We start from the raw sequence: 24785 nt of genomic DNA on the forward strand, positions 1-24785 counted from the left end.
GGTCTAACCTTAGAATAGTGGGGGTTCCAGAGGGGGTGGAGGGATCCAATATGATAAACTGGGTCACTACCTTCCTGCAACAGAGGGTGGTACCTGAGTTTAAAGACGATTTAACGATTACTCGTGCTCACAGGGTCCCTGCGCAGCCGTTTCCTAGTTCTACGCTCCCCCGCACTATTCTCCTAAATTTTTCTGATGTTAGAGTTAAGGAAACAATCTTGTCCAAAGCTATTCAACAAAGACAGTTCTTACTCGATGGAACTAATAAATGCAGGATATTTTCGGACATGTCCGCTGCAGCTGCCCGGAGGCGAAAAGAGTTTGTGAAACTACTACAACTTTTTAAGGCTAAGGGGGCACAAGCGCATATAGCACAACAATCAAAGCTAAAAGTTTTAGTCAAAGGAAAATTCTACATGCTCTCCGATGTTGAAGAGGCACAGGAGTTGCTAAAGGGAATATCGCCGACCGAAAAGTGCCACAAGAGCTAATGCCATTATTGCTTATAATTTTTATTTTTTGAAATTCTTCTTTGCCCTGGGAGGGGAGGTGGGATGGAGTGGGGATATAGGTTCACAGATGGGCTAGGGGGTGTGCAACATAACACCCTAGGGTAGTGGGTATGGAGCTGTGGCTAGCGTGGGGTAGTGAGGTGGGAGTAGTGCCACAGGTGGGGTGGGGGTTTGGTGCACAAAAAACGAAGTCTTGGATGTTTTTAGTCAATGATATGCGCAATACTATGAACGCTAGGAATTTTGAACTGATGCATTGGAAAGTATATGTTGTTTATAAAAAAGTTTAGAATATTGTTTAGAAGGCGGACCCCTAAGGGCCCTGTAATGTTTCGTTTGCAGCTCTATATGCTTTTTTAGTATGGGTCTGAAAATTATCTCCTTCAATGTAAATGGATTAAATAAAAGGAAAAAAATGCGCGCAATAGAATTATGGGCCAAATCTGAACAACCAGACGTGATTCTGCTACAAGAGACCCATATCCAAATGTCAAAAAATGGAGGAGTTTTCCATGCTCAAAGCCTGGTCGTCTTATCAAGGATTCTCCTCATTTTCGGAGTCAAAGAGGGGCGTGGCGCTCTTTTTTAGTAAGAAGTTAAAAGTCCAGATTGTCCACACAGAACAAGGGGGATTAGGTCGTTGGTGTTGGGCTACATGTGTTATTCCAAATAGAGTAAGCCCTGTGACTTTGGTTAGTTTTTATGCCCCAGTAGAGGATAGACCAGACATCTACGAGGAATTGTTTCAATCTCTTTTAATGGTTAAAGGTGAGATCATTATAGGTGGGGATTTCAACATAACCATGAATGCAAAATTGGACTCCTCTAGTCACTTGAAGAAACAATTCAAACCTAAATCCTTGAGATCAATTAATAATAATATGTCTTTATTTGATCTCGTTGACCCCTGGCGTACTCAGAATCCTTCTAAAAAAGAATTCACCTGCTTGTCTGGCAGGTATAAATCCTCTTCTCGGATCGATTTTTTTCTCATCTCACGTCAAATAAAGTTCCTTAGGCAAACGATGCTCCATAATGGTTTCTCGGACCACGCAATGATAATTTTGGAACTGACATTAGTTGATAAGGTTAGACCTTCAAAACACTGGATGTTTAACAAAAAATACTTGAGTGACGATACATGGGTGGTAGGTATTAAAAATGTGATCTCGGAGTTCATCATTCGTAATATGGGAACTGCTCCTCTTAACTGTGTGTGGGATTCTCTTAAGGCCTATATTCGGGGGTTAGTGATTGGGAGAGACGCTGCAGACTCTTTAGCAGCCAAAAATAAGAATAAATCTCCGCAGCAAAAAATTCAGGCCGTGACTGTTCTTAGGCAACAAAACTCAGCTAGTATTATTCAGGAACAATTAAACAAGGCAAAAAGAGAACTTTGTCAACATTTCTATACCCTTAGTGAAGAGATATTTTTTAAGAGTTCGCAAAAGATATACGAGGAGAGTAATTTTACCGGCAAATTCCTGGCGTGGCAGGCCAGAGAGCAAGCCGCTTCTAATCTCATTCATTCCTTAAAGTCTCCGGGTACTCTAATAGATACATCTGTTCCTGTAGAAATCGGAGAGATAATGGTTGCACACTATAGGAAGATCTATAATACTCAATCCACTATAGATCGGCAAAAGTTATTAAATTATCTGGCTAAAATTTCCCTGGCTGTTCTTTCTCCTTTAGAACAATTTACTATGGTTAATCCATTTACAAGATTTTTTTCAGCTCCTTTGCTGAACTCTTTGTACAGTTAGTAAACTTTAGGTTGGATGGTGGCTCAGTCCCTGATTCATTCCGGGAAGGAACCGTAGTTAGCTTTCTAAAAAAGGGCAAGCCGCCTAATGATCCAAATTCATGTAGACCTATTACGTTATTGAACATGGATTATAAAATCATCACTAAATTATTATCTATTCGTTTCAATTCCTTTTCTTCAGATTTGATTCATACAGATCAAAACGGCTTTATTGCCGGCCGACAATTATTATCTAACACTCACTTTTTAATTGAGGCTTTAGATTATTTTGAAACACGACGGGTACCTGCGTTAGTTTTACTGTTTGACGCTGAAAAAGCTTTTGATTTGGTGGTTTGGGAAACACTTTTTATCATTTTAGATCACTTTGGGATTCCAGTAGCTATTATAAATTTGATTCAGAACCTTTACTCAAAGGCGCAAGCCAATATTAATATTAATGCAGAGTCTGTGGGCCTGGCGCCGGTTAAACGCGGTACCAGACAAGGATGCCCGCTCTCTCCCGTTTTATTTGCATTTTTTATTGAACCCTTAGCAACTGCAATTAGGAAATCTGCTTATATTCTACCCCCTATTACCTCGATGCCTAAAATTAAATTATACGCAGACGATATAATTTTGTTAAATAAACCTGAATTGCAATGCCAAACTTATGCTCTGCAAATATTTGAAGAGTTTGAAGCTTTTGGCGGATATCGTATCAATAAAAAGAAAACTGAAATCCTGGTTTGTGGTGGTTCCGATCCTGAACTCCATCCTGATCTAAGACTTTGTATTAATAATAAACCGAAAAGATATTTAGGGGTTCTTTTCTCTTCTTCTGTCTCAGACCTTTACAGGCTAAATTTTGCACCCCAGTACTCACAATGGTTGTCTGGGGCTCTACCTTGGATGATATTGTCATCCGAGCAGCAGGGGTGAGCTGCTGCTGTGCAAGTCCCAGCTACATGATGTAGCTGCCCACCGAGGACATTTCATGTGGGGTGCAGTCGCAGCACTCTGTTCCATTCACAGCCAGATCAATATTCATTACCTCCCGGGTCGGGAGTGCTCCGGGCAATCTTGCGGTCTTTCACTCCATCTGCGTTCGGGGTATATTGGGGGTTCTGGGGTGCAGTACAGTCTCTTTCAAATGTCATAGGGACTGTGCTGATGTGGAGTACTACCACCCTGTCTTTCCACCGGGCTTCTGGGCTGCACTGGGTTGAGCGGGCTCCGTCCGCGGCTTGAGTCTTCGAACACTGACTTTCCCTTTTCTGTTTCCTGGGTCCGGCATCCCATTCTCTGCAGGGGCTCTTTCTTAGTTGCTGTGCACTCAGCCCCTCCCTGGCAGCATCCACCTCAACAGGTGTCGCTGGCCTGTCTCTGTGTTCAGAGTGCGTGCAGGTGCGGGCCTTGGGCACGATCTTGTCCGTTACTCTCAGACTTTGGAGCCATTCATTGTTGTGCTGTTGTGGTGATAGGATTGCCGTGGGTCAGAGTTGTGCATTTTCCATTCTTTTGCACCCCCATCTTGGCCCCCTCTCAGATATTTTTTAGAGAAAATCTTAGAGATTTAAACCATATACATGTTTTATTTGTCATGTAAATCAACATGCTGTAGGCGTAGTTGCAGGACACAAGTCCTAGAAAAAGAAGTGGGGGGACTGACAATATGCAAATGACCCCATGACGTCACGTGCTCAACGTGTCCCAGGGTCTGAAAATTACACCGGAACACGTTCTGCTTATTTCTGTGGGGCCAGCTTCTAGGCGGCGCCCACCCTGTGAAAAGAGTGGCGGCGCCCACCCTGTGAAAAGAGTGGGGGGACGCCGTCTACCCGTGTGTACCCCTGACTCGAGCCCTGGGTAGTTGTTAGTCATATCCACCCGCATGCTTAGCCTTCAGCAGCCCTTGCTGCATCCTGTCTAAGAGGTTGTTGCTGAGGTAGGAGAAGGTCTTCATTGTGAGAGTTGGCTCAGTTGTCAGAGGTTTCCTGTATGAAATCTTGTGCAACATGGTACAATAGGCTACTTTCTTGAATATGTATCTGGGGAATGCTGCTGTGCACCCACACTTTTATTTCGGCACAGTAATGTGTCTTTTAGTAATCATGGTTTGCAGATATCTTCATTCTCTCTCTGTCTGTGGATTGAGGCAAAGAGTCATGAAATATGTATGAGCAGCGCTACCTGGAACTGTTATCCGGAAGAGAGTCGAAAGAGTATGGCATGGTGGAGGAGTTGGAATAACGGATGTATTTGATTTGCAGTGTATGCTACTTCTATTGTTTTAGTGGACTTAGTTAATAAGCAGCATTCTTTTCTATCAAGGTGATTGTGATGCCCAACAATAGCGAAACATGGAAGCGTCATGAGTATACTCCCTCAGGGTGGGCAAATAAATATACCTGTCACACACATGCAGATAATGACTTCTGGGAATTATGCATGCCCTTAAAATTGCAACTTGGTGTGCTCTAGTTCATCTGAGGTATTAGGAAAATTCAGAAAAACCCTGAGCAAAGAACTGTGCGAGAGCCCACCTGCCACAGATACAATGATACAATGCTTTTAAAGTTTCCTTATGCTAGTAGGTGCAGTGAGCACAATACATGAACATGTGGGTATGGACTAGGAGCTTCATGTGTGTCTGCCTAGATAAGGCTGATGTTCCTAACTGATTTCTAGGATTACCTGCCCACTTAACTTGGACCTCCCTTTTCACTTCCCCCATTCCGAGCCCCCTTTTATAGTTTGCACCTTCTGACAGCCTGCTTCCACATGATAGTAGTTTTCTGTTTTAGCGACTATTCATAATTTTCAAATGTTTAGTACTTACATTTCTTGATTTCTGAATGTCTTTTTTGTAATCATTATTCTCAGAATCTATTTTGAAAATTTGCAAACCAGTTAGTTTTCTGTTATGTTTGTGAACTTGATTTTCAGGGGTTTTGCTAATCCGTTTGTGATTGGTATGAGATTTCGACACCACTTGGAGATCAGGTCATAATACCTAAGTTTGATTCTCTGAAAGGTTATTTTTTTTTTGTGTAAAACATGAGTTAACACACTAATATTAATATCAAATCTGGTCAGCCTCTCTCGAGTGGGAGGAGCCCCCTGTCACTAGTAGGAAGTGTTTGCGTTGCTGTTAGTGGTTTGCTAATTTCCTGTTTTGACAGGCTTTGCATGTTATTGTTGAATATATTTCCTGATGATACATGACTTGCATCTATTCTAAGATACTTAGGAGCAAATTTACAATAACTGGCGCATCCTTGCAAATCAGCAGGGATGTGCCAGTTATTGTGCGCCGCAGCTACGCCATCATGGAAGCGCCGCATTTACAATACTTTTTATTGTGAAGGAGTTAGGCCCTTGAAATGTGGGAAAGGCTGGACCTTATATATACGTTTTTCACAGAAAATGCCGCCCCACTCTTTTTGTTAGCTCTTAGTTATAAGCAACACATCAATCTTAGTTTGATATGTTAGGTATATTTATTTTTACCTTTTCTTTCAAATCTTTTTTTGAAAAAATCTTAAATTCTATGTCAGAGAATGAACACAACAAATATAACATATATGGACATCAACTTAAACACAACATTTACCAAGAAAAGAAAACATCATCACATCAAAGTGCATTCACTATACACAACATGGCATATATATCTATTTCAGACTGTTCCAAAAGGCAAGTCACAATTTTCTCGCCTCATTAACCATCAGTGATTCGAAATATGAGGAACAGTAGTAGACAAAGTCACAGTTAAAAGGAGATATCACAACACATTAATTCTACGAGTCAGTGGTTATTGGTATTTCTAAGTTTTTATCTCCTTTCTGCCGACGCGTTTCGAACTCCATACAGCAGTTATGGGTTCTCCTCAGGGCCTTGTCACTTCTATCTGCATGTGTGTAAGGAAAAAAGAACACTGTTTCAGTGTCGATTCCCATAGCCTCATTTTATCAATCCGCTTTTATTACCCTACGTTTAACGTACGGCAAATGGTCCTCAAAAACTGGCACTTGTTAGAGGAACTTGAATGCTCATTCCCGCGACCGTTGTTCGCTTATAAGAAAAACAAGAGCATTGGCCAATGTGTAATCAGAGCGGATGTACTAACCCCCAAGCCAGAAAATTGTGACTTGCCTTTTGGAACAGTCTGAAATAGATTTTCCCACATTTCAAGGGCCTAACTCCTTCACAATAAAAAGTTGAGGGCGGGTGCACACTCGCGAGAGTAGAACACGGGCATTGTAAGCTGTGCCCTAACTACTTATCATAAGAAACGCGGGGGGACCCTCTGGTCCTTCCGAGGTAATGTCGGAGAAAGACACATTGTCCTTCTCAGAATCACACATTCAGAACCTAATAGCCTCAACCGCTTTTGACAATATCACTCTGAGCACCTCCGCACAACAACAGAACGAATCCGATAAACTCATTAGACTTAAGAAAAAACATATTCGGACAGTGCTCCACGGACACTTTCTCCTGAAACACCTCAGGGGTGGGACCATCCCATGGGGTCTTCAGGTTAAAAACGTCCCTGTCATATTCACGGAGGATAGCGAATACAAAAAAGGTTTTAGTTGTATAAACACCAAATGTAGCCGGGATCTGATGGTCCATACCATTGAAACAGCCCAGAGACTTTGTGTAAAGGAACTAGAAGAAATTGAGGTTCTCACAAAGAGTCTTCAGGAAAGCCCAGCGATTACTGATGCAAAGACACTGCTTGAAAAAATTGAAAAAGACATCCAAACGTTTAGAGACATTACCATTAATTCTAAATCTGCACAATACGAGAGGGACTCAAAAGCTTTCACACTAGAAAGGGCCTACTCATTCCTCAAGGAGGATTATTACACTCAGACAGAGTCACGTGGAGTCCTATACAATTTTCAGGGACGATCAAGAAACCGATTTAAAACCTTCTCTGACACATCCTCCTCCTCAAACTCATCAGGTCCAGAGGAAAGAGGGAATAATCCAAACAAGAAGGGGCCTTTTTTAGAGAAAGGCCAACAGGCCAAAACCCGGTTCAAACCCCAGTGGGAAATGCGCACTCGCAGAAATTTTTACAAATCATAGAACCCACATCATCGACAATAATGAATCTTTCCACGAAAGTACTAACCAGGGACGAGGAATCTGTCCTCAACCTAGGTTTGAAATTTGTTCACAGCCAGCAAACTGATTTTACTAGACTCAAATTGGATACCATTGCCTTTTGTAGAAAAATTCGCCTACGAGCCTTTTTTGCAAACAAACCACCTGTTCTTGACGCGGAAGTAACAGGCCTGAGGAATAAATCCACCTTCATTCCCTACCAAAATATCCCCAAGCAGGTTGTGGCGTTTGAACAGATCATGCTATCATCAATTAATAAACTAGAGAAGAGCAAGAAATATGTCAAACAAAACATTACTAAAGGCCAACGTATAGCCATTAAAAATTTGAAAGATGACCCGTCGGTCGTCATCAAACCCGCGGATAAAGGCGGAGCAGTGGTCATCTGGTCTAAAGACAAATACCTCAAAGAAGGGGCAACACAGGTGAACAATGCTGAGTGGTACAGAGAACTTCCCGAGGACCCAGTCCGGGCCATTCAGGGACAAATTTTTGAAATAATAAAGAGTGGTGTGGAGGATGGATTTGTGGGGCAGAAAGAAAGTGAATTCTTGATAAAGAAATTTCCAAGAACGCCCATTTTATATTTTCTACCCAAGATCCACAAGAACCCGGAGGAGCCCCCAGGACGACCAATCGTCTCCGGGTGTGAGTCTTGTTTGGAGTCACTTTCGAAATATATAGACTTCTTTCTGAAGCCCTTTGTTGGTGGTGTAAAATCATATCTGAAGGACACCACTGACTTTCTGCTAAAAATTGAGGGAATGCAATTTGACCCAATGACGGAATTGATGGTGACAATGGACGTCACGTCCTTGTAAACCCAAATTCCTCAAGATGAGGCACTAGAAGTGCTAGAACTATACCTTGAGAAGAGGGATAGGCCGCATCAAGTCCCGACCTCGTTTATCCTGCAACTAGCCGAAATAACGCTAAAGAAAAACTACTTCAGGTTTAATGACCGATTTTACATGCAGATCAAAGGCACGGCCATGGGCTGTCCGTATGCGCCGGAGATGGCCATACTTTACATGGCGGAGTATGAGAACAGATTCATCTATTCCAACAATCCCTTCAGCAAACACATTAAACAATGGTTGAGATACATCGACAACGTGTGGCTCCTGTGGCAGGGGAGCCACGCGGAGTTGGTGGACTTCCATTTGTGGATCAATAGAAGGCACCGTGACATCAAGTTCTCATTGGAGTCCAGTAATGAGAAGATGACATTTCTAGACCTTGAAATAAACTGCACGGATGGGTATTTGAAGTCGTCCCTTTTTCGAAAGAAGACGGATAAAAATACGATCATTCACCATTAAAGTGCACACCACAGAAGCTTGAAGGATAAGCTGCCTTATGGGAAATTGCTTAGGATCCGAAGAAACTGCTCTGAGGTGACTGAATATGAGAAACATGCAACCAGGTTTTGCGAAGAGATGAAGAATCGAGGGTACCCTAAAAAACTGTTAAGTAATTCTAAGAAGAGGGCAAACTACACCCCTCGTGACTGCTTACTTGAGAGAAAGGTGAAACAAGACATGGACAGGTTGGTATGTGTGACAACTTTTGGACCAGATACACACAGAGTACGGCAAATGGTCCTCAAAAACTGCCACTTGTTAGAGGAACTTGAATGCTCATTCCCGCGACCGTTGTTCGCTTATAAGAAAAACAAGAGCATTGGCCAATGTGTAATCAGAGCGGATGTACTAACCCCCAAGCCAAAAAGTGATTTACTATCAAGATGGGGCCTGAAACCAATCGAAGGGCACCGCAAGTGTGGAAACTGCATATCGTGCGAGTCCACAATTGAAGGGTCAGAGTTTGAACACAGGGGAGTAAAATGTAAAAACAACAGTTTCTCGAACTGCAAGACACGAAACGTGGTCTATGCAGTAGTCTGTGCCTGTCAAAAGATGTATATAGGTAAAACGACACAACAGGTCAACAGCCGGATCACCCAACATAGGTCAAGAATTAAAAAGAAGGTCGTGAGCGCTCCAATGGTTGAACACTTTTTGGATTCAAACCACAGTGAAATGGACTTCAAATGGACTGTGCTATGCACAATAGTGCCATCAGGTAGCAAAGGTCCGATTGACATTGAAGACACACTCCTTAGGAAAGAGGCATACCTAATTCTGAAATTTAACAGTACGCAAAATGGATTGAACACTCTTTCTGAGGTGTCTAGATTGTAATGGAAGAATTGTGTGGGGCTCCACGGGGGTTTGGTAATCCCCCTTGATTGAAGGGCACAGCATTGGTGAGGCCATGCGGAACATCGATGTCCCCGAAACGTGTAGGGCTAGTCCACGGGTAGTCGCGTATTCACGCGACTCCAAAACTACAAATCCCAGAATTCCAACGGTCATGTGACCGTCTTAAGTAACCAGGCAACCTGGCTGCCGCCCTCCACAGTGAACGAAGGATTAGCGATAGCAAGCTGGACAAAATAAGGTGAGCCTTGAGAGGGTTTGAATTGTGCACGTAGAGACTGAGACACGTAATGGGGAACTAAAATGTACTCCGGTTTATCTTTTAAACAGTGCATGAACCGGAGAACAATATGCGGTGCACATAACGAGAGTCCGGAGGACCGTGTCTAACAAGGTTACTCGCAGACACAAAACAAGTTGATCATGGAGTGAGCCGCTCCTGAAGCCCGCGGTGTACCGAACAAGGTATGGAGGTGACAATAAGCTATCAAACACGGTTGAGATATTACATGAGCCCACTAGTAGTAAACCAAACTTTGCCTTCCCCCTAGGTTAAAAACATCACCGTGCCATAGGGAGACGCCCTTACACAGACCCAAAAAACAGTTTAAGGTATGTCTTGCAGTGTTTTTGCTAAAAGTGACCGTAGGGCGAGTATTGAGTCCGGCTCTAAATGGGTTTCTTAATGTCCCTTAGGCTGCAGCTCAAAAGACCCAGAACCAGACATAGGATAACCACGGCTACAGTTAAGGTAACATGGACCTTAAACGTAGGCTAATAAAAGCGGATTGATAAAATGAGGCTATGGGAATCGACACTGAAACAGTGTTCTTTTTTCCTTACACACATGCAGATAGAAGTGACAAGGCCCTGAGGAGAACCCATAACTGCTGTATGGAGTTCGAAACGCGTCGGCAGAAAGGAGATAAAAACTTAGAAATACCAATAACCACTGACTCGTAGAATAATGTGTCGTGATATCTCCTTTTAACTGTGACTTTGTCTACTACTGTTCCTCATATTTCGAATCACTGATGGTTAATGAGGCGAGAAAATTGTGACTTGCCTTTTGGAACAGTCTGAAATAGATATATATGCCATGTTCTGTATAGTGAATGCACTTTGATGTAATGATGTTTTCTTTTCTTGGTAAATGTTGTGTTTAAGTTGATGTCCATATATGTTATATTTGTTGTGCTCATTCTCTGACATAGAATTTAAGATTTTTTCAAAAAAAGATTTGAAAGAAAAGGTAAAAATAAATATACCTAACATATCAAACTAAGATTGATGTGTTGCTTATAACTAAGAGCTAACAAAAAGAGTGGGGCGGCATTTTGTGTGAAAAACGCATTTACAATACGGCGCACCATGGGTCAAAAACGGCACAGATGCGTCACGCATCTGTGCCGTAAAAGTGGCGCATTGCTGGAGTTGCATCGCAAGCGGGATGCAGCTCCAGCATTGCTCTGGGGGCCCTATCTAGTTAATGCTGCGTCAATCCTTACGCCTACTTCAGGCAGGCGCAGGGTTTTGACGCAGCATGGGCCTAAAAGTGACTGAGTGAAATCTTGTAGATTTCACTCAGCCACTTTTAGGAGGCGTTCCTGCGCCGTAACGCCCCCCCCTCTGCGCAGGAACGCCTACATGTGGCATAGGGCTTTACAACGTGGCGCATCTCCCAGATGCGTCATGTTGTAAGTACCCCGCACCATGGCGCAGGATTTGCGCCGCTGCTGCATCACAAAAGGGACGCAACGGCAGCGTAAAAGAGGCGCAAGGGGCTTGTAAATCTTCCCCTTGGTTTGGTATTACTCTACACTGACATTACCTCATCTGAAGACGTCTGAAAGACGTCCATCCTCTTTTCACATCCTCAATAGGGTGATAAAGTGAGCTAAAGGACGATGATGGATTCAACCCATATCTGTGACTGGGGGTGAGTGTCTGATAAGGCTCAGTGCTCCTTGTGTTCGCAGTCATAGAACTGAGAACATACAAATACATAAACTGGTGTAGAGTAATTGTGTTCCAAGAACGTTCAGAGATGTTGATATCATCAAATAAAAAAAATATTTACATGTTCTTGAAATTACTTTTTAAATGCATCACCTGGGATTTAGGCAAAGCCAGTGTATCAGCCTACCACATTATGATCCTTACTTAATTTAGCAATTGAGTGTTTGAAGGATATATGTTGTCTCAACCCTCATGAAGAAATGGTTTGGAGTATAGGGAGTCTGCCAGCTTCAGCATCATTTTCCAAGGATGTTTTCCATGCTATCTTCAAACAGTGACAAGTATGAGTAATTGTAGGTGTGTATCAAGACAATCCACCTCATGTAACAATCCATTATCTAAAGGAGAGAAGGAGATCAACTGAGGAGGGTTCTGGAGAAGAATTACTCTAATGTCTAGGCATGCTCAAAATCTTATGACTGAAGTTGTTTCGTAGAACAAAGTTTTAAATTAAAATATGCTGACAAAGACTAGGTTGGGGTGCATTTCATTAATGGTTTGGTGGGTTGACCACCAAGCCGCTTGGGCAAAGGAGGCACTGCCAGCAGCAACCACCCACCATATTTAGGGCCAGATGTACGACCCGTTTCTGCATGCGCAAACAGGTTTGCGAACAGTTTGCGCATGCAGAAACCTAAAGGTCCATGTACAAACCCTATTTAGCGAGTCACAATTTAATGCGACTCGCTAATTAGGATTTGTGACTCGTTATTAGGAAGAGCGATCCCAAATTCCAAACTCCGGTCACTAACCAGTCACAGTTTACCACCCACAAACGGGAAAGGGTCCTCAGGGGACCCTTTCCCCTTTGTGACTGACTCTAACAATATTTTTAAAGGGCAGACAGTGGTCTCAAGGACAACTACCTGCCCTTAAATGAAACCAAAGCGTTTCATTTTTCCTTTTTTAAATGCATCCCTTTTTCATTTAAGGAAAACGGGCTGCATTGAAAAAAAACCTGCTCTATTTTAAAGCAGTCCCAGACATGGAGGTCTGCTGAGCACAGCAGGCCACCATCCCTGGGAGGACCAGCCATTCCCAATGGGGTCACAAATTGCGAGTGCCTCATAAAATTATGCGACCCCACTGGAAATTACTAACAGTTTCTCGGAAACTGTTGTACATTGGAAATTGCGACTCACAATTTGACGCAATTTGTGAGTCACAATTTCCAATGTTCTTACATCTGGCCCCTAATGTTTAGCGCTGTGTGGAAAATAATAGGATCATTTCTGAAAATGTTTAATTCAGTATCTCTGATGAGTTGTTAGTTTTCACCAGTGTGAAATATTGTGTGGATACATTTTCATGCTAGGGACTAGGTCTGGGATGTAAAACTTAGCTGGAAACCTTATGATAAATATGACAGGATTGATGATAGTCTAGGAGGGTGGTGCTGTGAAGGTGATCCTGATAATGGAGCTGGTAGATGTTAGACAAGGTAGAGATACCCAGATGGTGGACGGGACATCCCCCCATTTGTGGTGCTTCCAGTGGGGACAGAAGTGGAAGACCTGAGTAGGTTGCCCACTCTCTCTTCGCTGCGCTTTGAGTGAAGCCCACTCAGAGTCTGGATTCAGGCCTTTCTACCCAAAACGCATTTTGGAGAAAACATGTAAAATGCAAGGCGCTTTATCAATTCATTTTGAAAGTATCATATTAAAAGCTTTCCAGCACAATGTCATTTTAGGGGAAGGTTTTGAATTTATCAAAACAAAAACAAATCTGGTAAGCTTTGAAGGAGTAGGATTCTGTGTTTTCATGTCTCGGGCAGAGAACTGAGCGGTGAACTTTTTGTATTTATCTTTCTTCAGGAAACGTGCACATAATTATGTATTGTTTTGCCGAAGGATGGTATTTTCCTTAATTAGCAATGTTCCTGTGGATGAGTATACTGTACGGGGCACCAGCTGACGTGTTCACGCGTCCTCTAACAAGTTCTATGGAGGGGCTTATTTTATTTAGTAAGCAACAAATTGTGCCCCCGTGCGTTATTTGGACAACTCATTGCTTCCTCACTCCACCATTTTGTGTTATTGTTGATGTATTTGGCTTTTCGACTCACCAGGCACCAAATGCCGTAATGTTCGCTCTTGCACAAGAACAGGAGCAATGTTTTAGGCACTGTTATTGCCCAGTTAAAATATGTGAAGCATATCGCTCAGAGATTATTTTCCTATACACATTTTTATGATAAATAACCGAATCCACTGAAGCATACACAAATTGTATTATATATCACAGGATGTCCTATTCTCTAATAGTATTGGTGTTACCGTGTTATTGTGGGCTTTTAATACGGTGCAAGCCTCGCGGTAGTCAGCGGCGAAGCCTTTGTAGAAAACATTGTGTTTGCTTCCGGATCTCGAACCCGGCTGTTGTGCACGCGACATTCTTGATGAAACTAGACTCCAGAAGGGTTTGGGAAGAGAATGTGCAGTCGAGACAGGACGCTCTACGCTTGTTCTTTCTATGGAATACCGAGAAAGGGCGGGCTGCTCCTGCCTCGTTCATTAATAGACGTCTGCATCGGATATTATCCTCCTGTCTGGCTCATCTTAACGCGCTGTGATCAGCTGTAGGCGCTGGTCAGTTCAGTGCAGAGAGGAAGATGAAGCAGCTGTTGGATCCTTCTCAGCAACCTGATGGGGACGCTTCTCTCTTGATCTCTGCTGTGGTGGAAGACAAAGCAAAGATCCAATTAGATCCTGATCCTAGGCTTGTCATTGCTCTGTCGGGACACGGTCATCTGGGCAGCAGAAGGGGAGGCTTTCACCCACGGGGTTTCCCGCTGTGAATATTTATGTTTTTGATCCATTCACGCAGAGGTGGCTCTACTTCACCAATTCATAAATTCCTTTGAGGCAGTTGGCGAGGATCAGACAGTTTCTCTCAATGTCATGAGTGTGCATTTGGAACTTGAGTCGATCGAGACAGGATACGGAGAAGATATTACCCAGGTTGAAAGTTTGTTGAGGAAGTCTTTCAGTGGTTTGTCCACTGGGTCGGAAATACTCCGGTACAGCTCGGTAGCATCAGTGCACTGATGTATGATGGTTCACTTTCTGGAACATTAATATAACAAGTGGCTCCATGTCTACCGACTGAACAGATATGGAGATACAAATGATGCTTCAGAAACTCCATATATCAGCCCCAACATACATGATCATTTTGAGGAACTTAGAGGCAGATGTACAAGAACTGACGCATCTCTGCATATTAATAGAGATGCGTCAGTTCTATTGCGTCAAACAAAAAATCCCTCGCGCCACCATGGATGGGTCGCATTTGCAATGCGGCGCACCATGGCGCACGGATTGACTAATGCGTCACGCACCTATTATCGTAAAGGTAACGCATTGCTGGAGTCGTGTCGCAAGTGCGACGCAACTCCAGCAAAGCTCAGGAATACCTATTCCTAATGTACTGCGTCAGTCCATATGCCTGCTTCAAGCAGGAGTAAGGTTTTGACGCAGTGGTGTCGTAGAAGTGACGCAGTGAAATCTTGTCGATTTCACTGCGTCAGTTTTGAAAAACTTTCTTTCGTCGGAACGCGCTCCCTACATACATTATACCTGACGCAGGTATAATGTGAAGCAGGGTTTTAAAGCGTGACGCATTTCCTTAGATGCGTCACATTGTAAATGTGTTGCAACGTGGTGCATTGTTTACGATGCCACTACTTCACAAAAGTGATGCAACAGCAGCGTAAAAGTGTTGCAAGGGACTTGTGAATCTGCCCCTGGAATCTTGCTAAAGAAAGGATGAAACACATTTCAGCACTTGTCCCTCTAATCCTCATTCTGATCGATGAGATGTTCAAAAGTGGTGATATCAATAGAATAAAATGAAGCTAGCACATAAGCAAGACTAAGAAGCATGCATTGTCATTGTCCATAGCTGTGAAAATGCAGTTTGAATGAATATGTTAAAAACACTATACAAATTACCTCTACTTCAATTGAAGGTGAGTGGTGAATACAATGCAAAACCTAAATGACAGTGGAATTCTGCAACTACGGTGAGCTACACAACCATAACTCTCCCTCTGCCTTCCATGAAACCTTGTACCTCATGCCACAGATGGCATAATCAATGACATCAGTGGTAACATCACAAGCAACCCCGGCCGGCATGATGCATACGAGAAAAGTGGGAATTGTAGACCCAGTTCACTCACAGGCAGAAGGGAAGCAACATGAGCAGCTCCTTGAGGGGGCACCAGCCAGGGGCTTGATGCGGGACTAGAATTGGGCACCCATTGGAAGATGTCTCGGGATGTGAGGCATGCTTTCACTGGGAAGAGTGGTCCCACTGCACCAGTCCACAACACTTGAAGGCTGTTTTGGTAATGAGAAGCATAGGTAGAGGGATTTGGCAGCAAGGCTGCAAAGTGGATTTTGACTTACTCAGATACCGACCAAATCTCTGGGCTGGAGTGAATGGCTGATTCAGTTGGGCACACAGGTGAGGCAGCTTGAACCCCCTTTCCCTTGCATCCCAATGATTTGGGGATCTTCCCTTTCCCATTGTTAAATCACAAAAAATGATATACTTGTGACCATAATAGAAGTTATGGCCTGATTTATAATGCCTGCAAAATTACAGGATATGCAACCACAACATTGATTTTTTAAATCTACTAAACCCATTTTGTGATTTTGTAACATGTTACTGAATTGCAAAATAGGTTTAGAAAAGGCATAACAAATTGCGATTCGTAAGGAGCATGTTTAGGGAATCCCTTCGAAACAGAGATTTGTTATGGTATGACTCAATGTTTTACAACTAATCGGTTGCAAAACAGTGAAATATTACTGACTCCCAAGATGGGGTGGTAACATTTTCACAAGAGGGAAACGGTTTACATGGAACCCCTTCCCCTCTGAGAATGTAATAACAAGTTTGTTGGGGAGTAGGCAGACACTTTCACAAAAGGGAAAGGGTTCACATGGCACATGGGCAAGACCACTGACTCATTGTCAGTGAAATTGCTCTCCCACCCTCGCAGCTCCACCATTAAGTGAGGTGCCCCTGCCCCTGCACTCTTCAGTGTTGGTGATCGAGGCCCTCCTCCACCCGCAGGTTTCCCTGCGCCTCATCCCAGGTGGTCCAGTGGACCTCTGTCTCCTTTCTTTCTTTCTGCTCCTTCACTCGTTTTTCTCCCCTTTCTATCTTTCACCTTTCTGCACCTCTGCTCTTTTGCGCCTTATTTCTGCCCATTCTCCCTTTCTCTCCCTCTGCTCCTTCACTCGTTTTCACTCGTTTTTTTCCCCTTTCTATCTTTCACCTTTCTGCACCTCTGCTCTTTTGTGCCTTATTTCTGCCCATTTTCCCTTTCTCTCCCTCTGCTCCTTCAATCGTTTTCACTCGTTTTTTTACCCTTTCTATCTTTCACCTTTCTGCTCTGTTCTGCATCTCTGCTCTTTTGTGCCTTATTTCTGCTTATTTTCCCTTTTTTCTTTATCCCTTCTTTCCTCCCTTTACCTTTCCCCACCGCTGTTGCCCCCGCGGCCCCTCCCCCCCAGCACGACCGGCCCAATCCAGCTCCCCTCCCCGCCTCCCAGCTGTCCAGCCCTCCCCGACCCCTACTTAATGGCGGCCACTGCGGGGACAGGCGAGCAAGACCACTGACTCATTGTCAGTGAAATTGCTCTCCCACCCTCGCAGCTCCATCATTAAGTGAGGTGCCCCTGCCCCTGCACTCTTCAGTGTTGGTGATCGAGGCCCTCCTCCACCCGCAGGTTTCCCTGGTGGTCCAGTGGACCTCTGTCTCCTTTCTTTCTTTCTGCTCCTTCACTCGTTTTTCTCCCCTTTCTATCTTTCGCCTTTCTGCACCTCTGCTCTTTTGCGCCTTATTTCTGCCCATTCTCCCTTTCTCTCCCTCTGCTCCTTCACTCGTTTTCACTCGTTTTTTTCCCCCTTTCTATCTTTCACCTTTCTGCACCTCTGCTCTTTTGTGCCTTGTGTCTGCCCATTTTCCCTTTCTCTCCCTCTGCTCCTTCACTCGTTTTCACTCGTTTTTTTACCCTTTCTATCTTTCACCTTTCTGCTCTTTTCTGCATCTCTGCTCTTTTGTGCCTTATTACTGTTTATTTTCCCTTTTTTCTTTATCCCTTCTTTCCTCCCTTTACCTTTCCCCGCCGCTGCTGCCCCCGCGGCCCCTCCCCCCCCAGCACGACCGGCCCAATCCAGCTCCCCTCCCCGCCTCCCAGCTGTCCAGCCCTCCCCGACCCCTACTTAGTGGCGGCCACTGCGCGGCTGCGCAGCGGCTGCGGGCTGCGGGCGCGCCGCTGGTGCACCGAAGGCGCGACAAAGGCAAGCACGTCTGCGCCCGTCTGCGACCCGTCTGCAACCAGCACCAGGAACCCTGGACCTCCGCCCCGCCAACGCTACGACCCAGCAGCACTCCACACACTCAACCCAGGCTGCAACAACAACTGCAAGCTAGCATCACCAGCCGACACCCATGGACCCTTCAGCTGTCACCGCTGCCGGCACACCTGCAGCACCGCCAAGAACACGGATCCAGCACAACCCGCCCACAAGAACACAACCGAACCGAAGACCCTGCAATGCATCCTCCTCAACGTCCGATCTCTCCACAAACACGCAACAGAAATCTGGGACCTCCTCGACAGCACCACCCCAGACGTAGCATTCTTCACCAAAACCTGGACCAACACCACCTCGGGACCGGACATCGCCATCGCCATCCCCCAAGGATACAAGATCTCCAGGAAGGACCACCCCATCCACCCAGGAGGAGGAATCGCCATCGTCCACAAATCCAGCCTCCGCCTGAGCACACTCCCTGACGAGTCCACAGAACTGATGGAACACCTTCACTTCAAGATACTGGCCAGCCCCACCGCCGCCCTCCGAGGAACCCTCATCTACCGACCCCCTGGACCCCGCGGACCCTTCGCCAACTCCATCACGGACATTATCTCCCCGCAGGCCATCGCATCCACCAACTACACCCTGCTGGGAGACCTCAACTTCCACCTCGACAATCAACTGGACCCCAACACCACATCCCTCCTGGACAACCTCCACAACATTGGACTCCGCCAGATCGTGACTGAGCCCACGCACTCAGCAGGACACACCCTCAACCCCCTCTTCACTACAGGAAACTCCATCACCTTCAGCCACACCACCAAACTACCGTGGACCGACCATCGTTGCGTCCACTTCACCTTCAGAACACCCACCATCCACAGACACCAGCACCTGCTTCCACAAAGAAACTGGACCAAAATCACAGATGACCAGCTCACCTCCTCACTCAACAACTCCACCCCAACCATCGCGGAAAACGACGACCCCAACACCGCAGCCCGAACCCTGCATAGATGGATCTCGGACAGCACCAACACCATAGCCCCCCTCAAGAAAAACAATACCCGTGCCAAGAAAGCCAGATGGTTTACCACCGAACTTCGAGAGTCCAGGCGCACATGCCGCCGCCTTGAAAAGGCCTGGAGAAACACCAAATCCACAGAAGCCCATAACAACTTCAGAGCCGCCACCAACGCCCACCATCAACTCATCAGAGAAACGAGGAAAAAAGCGATTGAAGACAGAATCTCCACCCATGCACACAACAGCAAGGAACTCTTCAGCATCATCAAGGAGTTCACCCAACCCACCAGCGAGTCTACCGACATCCCTCCCTCACAAGACCTCTGCGACAAACTCAGCATCTTTTTCTACCACAAAATCAAGAGCATCTACGACAACTTCGACGAAGACAACCAACACACTGAACCCTCACCAACCACCCCCGACACCCGGAAACCAGCGATTGATGACTGGACAGCCTTCACCACTGAAGACACACTGAAGACAATGAAGTCAAACCACTCAGGGGCCCCCACGGACCCCTGCCCCCACCACATCTTCAACAGAGCCGCCAACACCATCGCACCCATGCTCCGCCAAACCATCAACAGCTCCCTGGTGACCGCCTCGTTCCCCGATGACTGGAAACACGCCGAGGTCAAATCCCTCCTAAAGAAACCCTCAGCGGACCCCACTGACCTCAAAAACTACAGACCCATCTCCCTGCTCCCGTTCCCAGCGAAAGTCATCGAGAAAGCCATCAACAGCCAACTCGCCACATTCATTGAAGAACACAACATCCTCGACTCCTCCCAATCCGGCTTCAGAAAAAACCACAGTATGGAAACCGCCCTCCTCGCCGCAACAGACGACATCCGCACCTTACTGGACAAAGGAGAAACAGTAGCCCTCATCCTCCTCGACCTATCAGCGGTGTTCGACACAGTCTCCCACCGCACCCTAATACGCAGACTCTACGATGCAGGAATCCAGGACAAGGCCCTCGACTGGATCTGCTCCTTCCTCTCCGGCAGGACGCAGCGGGTCAGACTCCCCCCTTTCCTCTCGGACCCCACACCGATCACCTGCGGAGTTCCCAGGGCTCCTCCCTCAGCCTGACGCTCTTCAACGTCTACATGGCTCCACTTGCCCCCATCGTCAGAACCTACAGACTCAACATTGTGTCATATGCAGACGACACCCAGCTCATCCTCTCCCTATCCAACGAGCCCAACACCGCCAGACGCAACTTTCGAGAAGGCATGGAAGCCGTCGTCAAATGGATGAAACACAGCTGCCTTCAACTAAACACCAACAAAACAGAAGTACTCATCATGGGCCCAAACCCCGACGCCTGGAGCGACACCTGGTGGCCCACCGCCCTCGGAAACCCGCCAACCCCCACAGACCACGCACGCAACCTGGGAATCATCCTGGACTCCGAGCTCAAAATGGACCGCCAGATCAACTCTGTCTCATCTTCCTGCTTCCACACCCTCCTCCTCCTTCGTAAGACCTTCAAATGGATCCCCCTCGAACACCGAAAGACAGTCACTCACGCCCTGGTCACCAGCAGACTCGACTACGGCAACGCACTCTACGCCGGAATAAACAAAAACCTCATCCGCAAGCTACAGAACATCCAGAACGCCGCCACAAGACTGGTCCTCAACCTGCCAAAACACTGCCACATCTCCCAGGACCTGCGCACACTCCACTGGCTCCCCGTCGAGGCGAGAATCACCTTTAAGATGCTCACCCACGCACACAAGGCCCTCCAAGGCACCGGACCAGCATACCTGAACAGCCGACTCAAATTCCACGCACCCCAAAGGACCCTACGATCAGCCCAGCTTTCCTACGCCGTGAACCCCCGCACCAGAAAGACCAGATCGGGAGGACGCTCCTTCTCCTTCCTCGCGGCCAAAGCATGGAACGCCCTTCCGCTCCACCTCAGACAGACAACATCGCTCCCCATCTTCGCAAGAAACCTCAAAACCTGGCTCTTCGACAGACCCCCCTCCTTGATGGAATGGAACCTGCACCCCCCACCCCCCCAGCACCTTGAGACCCTTACGGGTGAGTAGTCGCGCTTTAACAAACTCCTGATTGATTGATTGACCCCTTTCCCTCTGAAAATATAAAATAAAGTGTTTGTTGGGTAGTAGGCAGTAACATCGCCAATATACTAAAAAAAAGAACTGAGCAAGTTACCCATGTCTGGGCATACTCTTGCCAATCAAAGTGTTACATCAACCACACAAAGGATGATAAAAGGATCCTTGTAATACATCTAACCATTAGCAATCCTATTGGAGCAGGACCAAGACAGATTTACATATGGTTGAATCTAATCTTAGGTTGCATTGGGATAGAGCGATGGGCTGGAAGGCTACCCCGAGCAATGGCCAGTGGCCGGACTTATTGCAAGCGGTGCTCCCATCACCTTTGTGTGTTTGATGTGATGCCCTAAGTGACCAGTGGTACGCCTAGACATTGGTCCCTTGCTCACTGTGCGAATGGAACCAAGTTACACTTCCCTTAAGAGGCCTAATCAGGTAGAAACTAGTCTTGGGCTGCTTGTGCTCCATTTTGGAGAGGACCTGGCTTAGCAGGTGTGGGTGGACTATTCCTATAGATCAAGACCAAGACTGAGTTGCATATGGCTGAGTCTAATCTAAGGTGGCATGGTGGGCTAAAGAACGAAGAATTGAAATGCTAACTAGAGTGATTGCGAGTGGTTAGACTTCTTGCATGCATTCCGCCCATCACCCTTTGTGTGTGTTTTTTTAAAATGTAATTTTATTGAAAATTTAGCAGTACAACTCAAAAGCACATATTCAATACAGAAACGCCAAAAATAAATGCACATGTGGTACAGTACAAAAATCACAGTGCTTAGCAGATTGAAGCACATAGCTGTGAAACGAGAGCAAGACCCAGAAGGGGAGTCTATATAAGGTGAGGAGGCAGATGCACTCTCCGGCTGCGAAGAGAGGGGCTCGGGATCTGTGGTGAGGAGCAAAAATGCCCTGAAAGGGGCAGAGACATCCAAGGGACGGGCAGAAGGGTGAACTATCTCAACATATTCATCAATCATATTCTTGCAGTGGGCGGCATCTTGCTATGCTCAAGAAGCAGAATAGTGTTCTGCATCCAGACCTTAGTGACACATCCCTTCACCAAAAGAAATAAGATAGTGGCGAGGCATCTCCAGCGGCAGGGTAACCGTGAAGTGTCAACTAGCAAGGCAGTCTGAGGGGTCGGGAAAAGTGACATTTTAAAAATCTCATAAATAGATTAAAATGTATCATGCCAGAAAACAGCAAGACCAGGGTAAAGCCCCGCCATGTGAATAGTCAACATTATTACGACCAAATCTGCAAAATCTACTGGTAGAGTCATTGCTAAATTGTGAAATTCTAACCGATGGGTGGTTATATTGATGTAGAAATGTAAAATGTATCAGCTTATGTCTATAATTAAAAGGGATATCCTTAACTTGCCGCCCTTTAACAAATCATCCTGACATGTGTGGATGTAGTTGAGGACACAACCCAGTATTTCAAGTAATAAACCTGCACCATTAAGTAATAGGTACAAAAGTCCATCAGCTGGAGGCCACCCAAGTGCAGCGGACGTATGAGAACCTCCCTAGGGATTCTGAGCTGATCACCTCTTATATCAGATGGGACAGAACCTGCTTCAGCCGAGCAGAAAAGTGCAATGGAAGAAGAAGAGGAATCTTAGAAAATAAATATAAAAATTTAGGGAGCACCACTATCTTGATTAACGAAATCCTCCCCAATAATGATAATAGCAACCACCAATATATCCAAACTGAAAACTTGCCTAAAGCAGTACCGAAGTTGCTACAGATCAGGTCATCATGATCACGGGAAACCCAGACCCCAAGATAATGGACACCAGAAGGACTCAAGCGTCACGGGTACTTAAGCAGGGGAGCTGAGCAGTCATCTGTGAACGGGAATATCTCTGATTTACCAGTTGATTTGTTACCTGGAATAACCACCAAAAGGGACAATGTCACAGATGTCCGACCTCTGTCCAGCAAACATTTTATCTCAGGTCACCTCTACAATCAACCCGATTTACATCAGCTTTTTAACACCTCTATTTCCACAGACATTATGCCTAAATCGTGGAAGCACGCTAAGATTCTCCCTTTGATAAAAAAGATGAATGCTGATTCAACAGATCCTACTAATTATAGACCAATCTCCTTGCTTCCGGCGCGCTCTAAAGCATTAGAGAAGCACGTAAACAAAGTCCTGCAGAAACATATTGAAGATGGGAAGCTTCTCCATGAATCCTAGCCCTGCTTCAGGGCAAACTTTAGTACTAAGTCTGCGTTGCTGGAAGTGACAGAGTTCATCAGGGGTAAATTAGACGAGGGGGGCAATGCCGTTCTGATATTACTTGATCTCTCAGCGGCCTTCGATATGGTCCCACATGAGAGGCTCTTAAACAGACCTAAGAACATTGGCCTGGGTGGGACTCCCCTTACGTGGATGTCGTCCTATTTGGAAAATAGATCCCAGGACATTTATCTTCCACCCTTTTCCTCTCCGGTCCCTGACATTAATGTTGGTGTCCCTCAAGGCTCCATTCTTAGCCCAACCCTTTTTAATATTTATCTTTCTCCCTTGGCATTCTTGGTAGAGGAAGTGGGTGCAAAAATTGTCTCTTACGCTGATGACACTCAGCTTTTCTTTTCGTATAACAAAGGTGCAGACTTTGACGGGGCAAAGGTAAATTCCTGCCTCTCAAAGGTTTTCAACTGGCTCAGGGTCAATCAGCTGAAGTGCAACCCAGACAAAACGGAAGTTGTTTTCTTTGGAAAACTGGAAACACCTGACTGGAGTACCTGGTGGCCCAAGAATCTGCCATCCCGTCCTCTGAAAAAGAGAAAGTAAAAAACTTGGAAATAATCATAGACAAAACATTGTCGATGCATTCTCAGATCCAATATGTTTCTGGTGCATGCTTCGGTATACTCCGAAAGCTAAGAAAAAATCTGCAGCTTCTACCGCTGGAGAATAGAAGGATTGTCGTGCTGGCACTTGTGACATCTAAGCTTGACTATGTCAACTGTCTGTACCTTGGTCTCTCTAAATCCATAACCCAGCATTTGCAAGTGGTTCAAGAAGCGGAGGCTAGAGCCATTGTGAGATCAAGACCTAGAGCTAGTATGACCCCGATTATAAAATCTTTACACTGACATTAAAGAGCGGATTGACTTTAAGGTTATGACCATCTTTTTTAAAGCCTTCCACAAGGTTGGAGCCGAGTACTTAATTAAACGATCCAACCATTACTCTACATCCAGATCTTTGAGTTCTGCTAATGCAAATCTGGCCGTTATGCCCAAAACACGCCTTGCTCGTACTGGCGGTAGATCTTTCGGCTTTCTGGATGCAAAACTATGGAATAGCGGGCCGGAAACTCTGAGGCTTGACACAAACTTACTTTCTTTTAGAAAATTCTAAAAACATGGCTGTTTAATCAATAACTGGCTTTTTCCACTCATTTCTCCCCGCTGTCTATGCACCAGGACACTCTAGCTTGAGTAGCTGTGCTCTTTATTAAATACTGGATTTCATTTAATTTCATGATAGGGGCTAGAGTCAAATGATGTTTTCCGCATACAACAAGCAGCTTAAAGATTGTCTGCCGAGACACAGCCCCAGTGCGAGTGGAATTCCCAGATAAAGCAGGTCAGAGGCTCAATAGCTAAAGCAAAATTAAAGGGAAGAGGTGGCACCCCTGATG

The sequence above is a fragment of the Lissotriton vulgaris genome, chromosome 3_1, assembly GCF_964263255.1.
Source record: "Lissotriton vulgaris chromosome 3_1, aLisVul1.2, whole genome shotgun sequence".
In the NCBI taxonomy this organism is placed as follows: Eukaryota; Metazoa; Chordata; class Amphibia; order Caudata; family Salamandridae; genus Lissotriton; species Lissotriton vulgaris.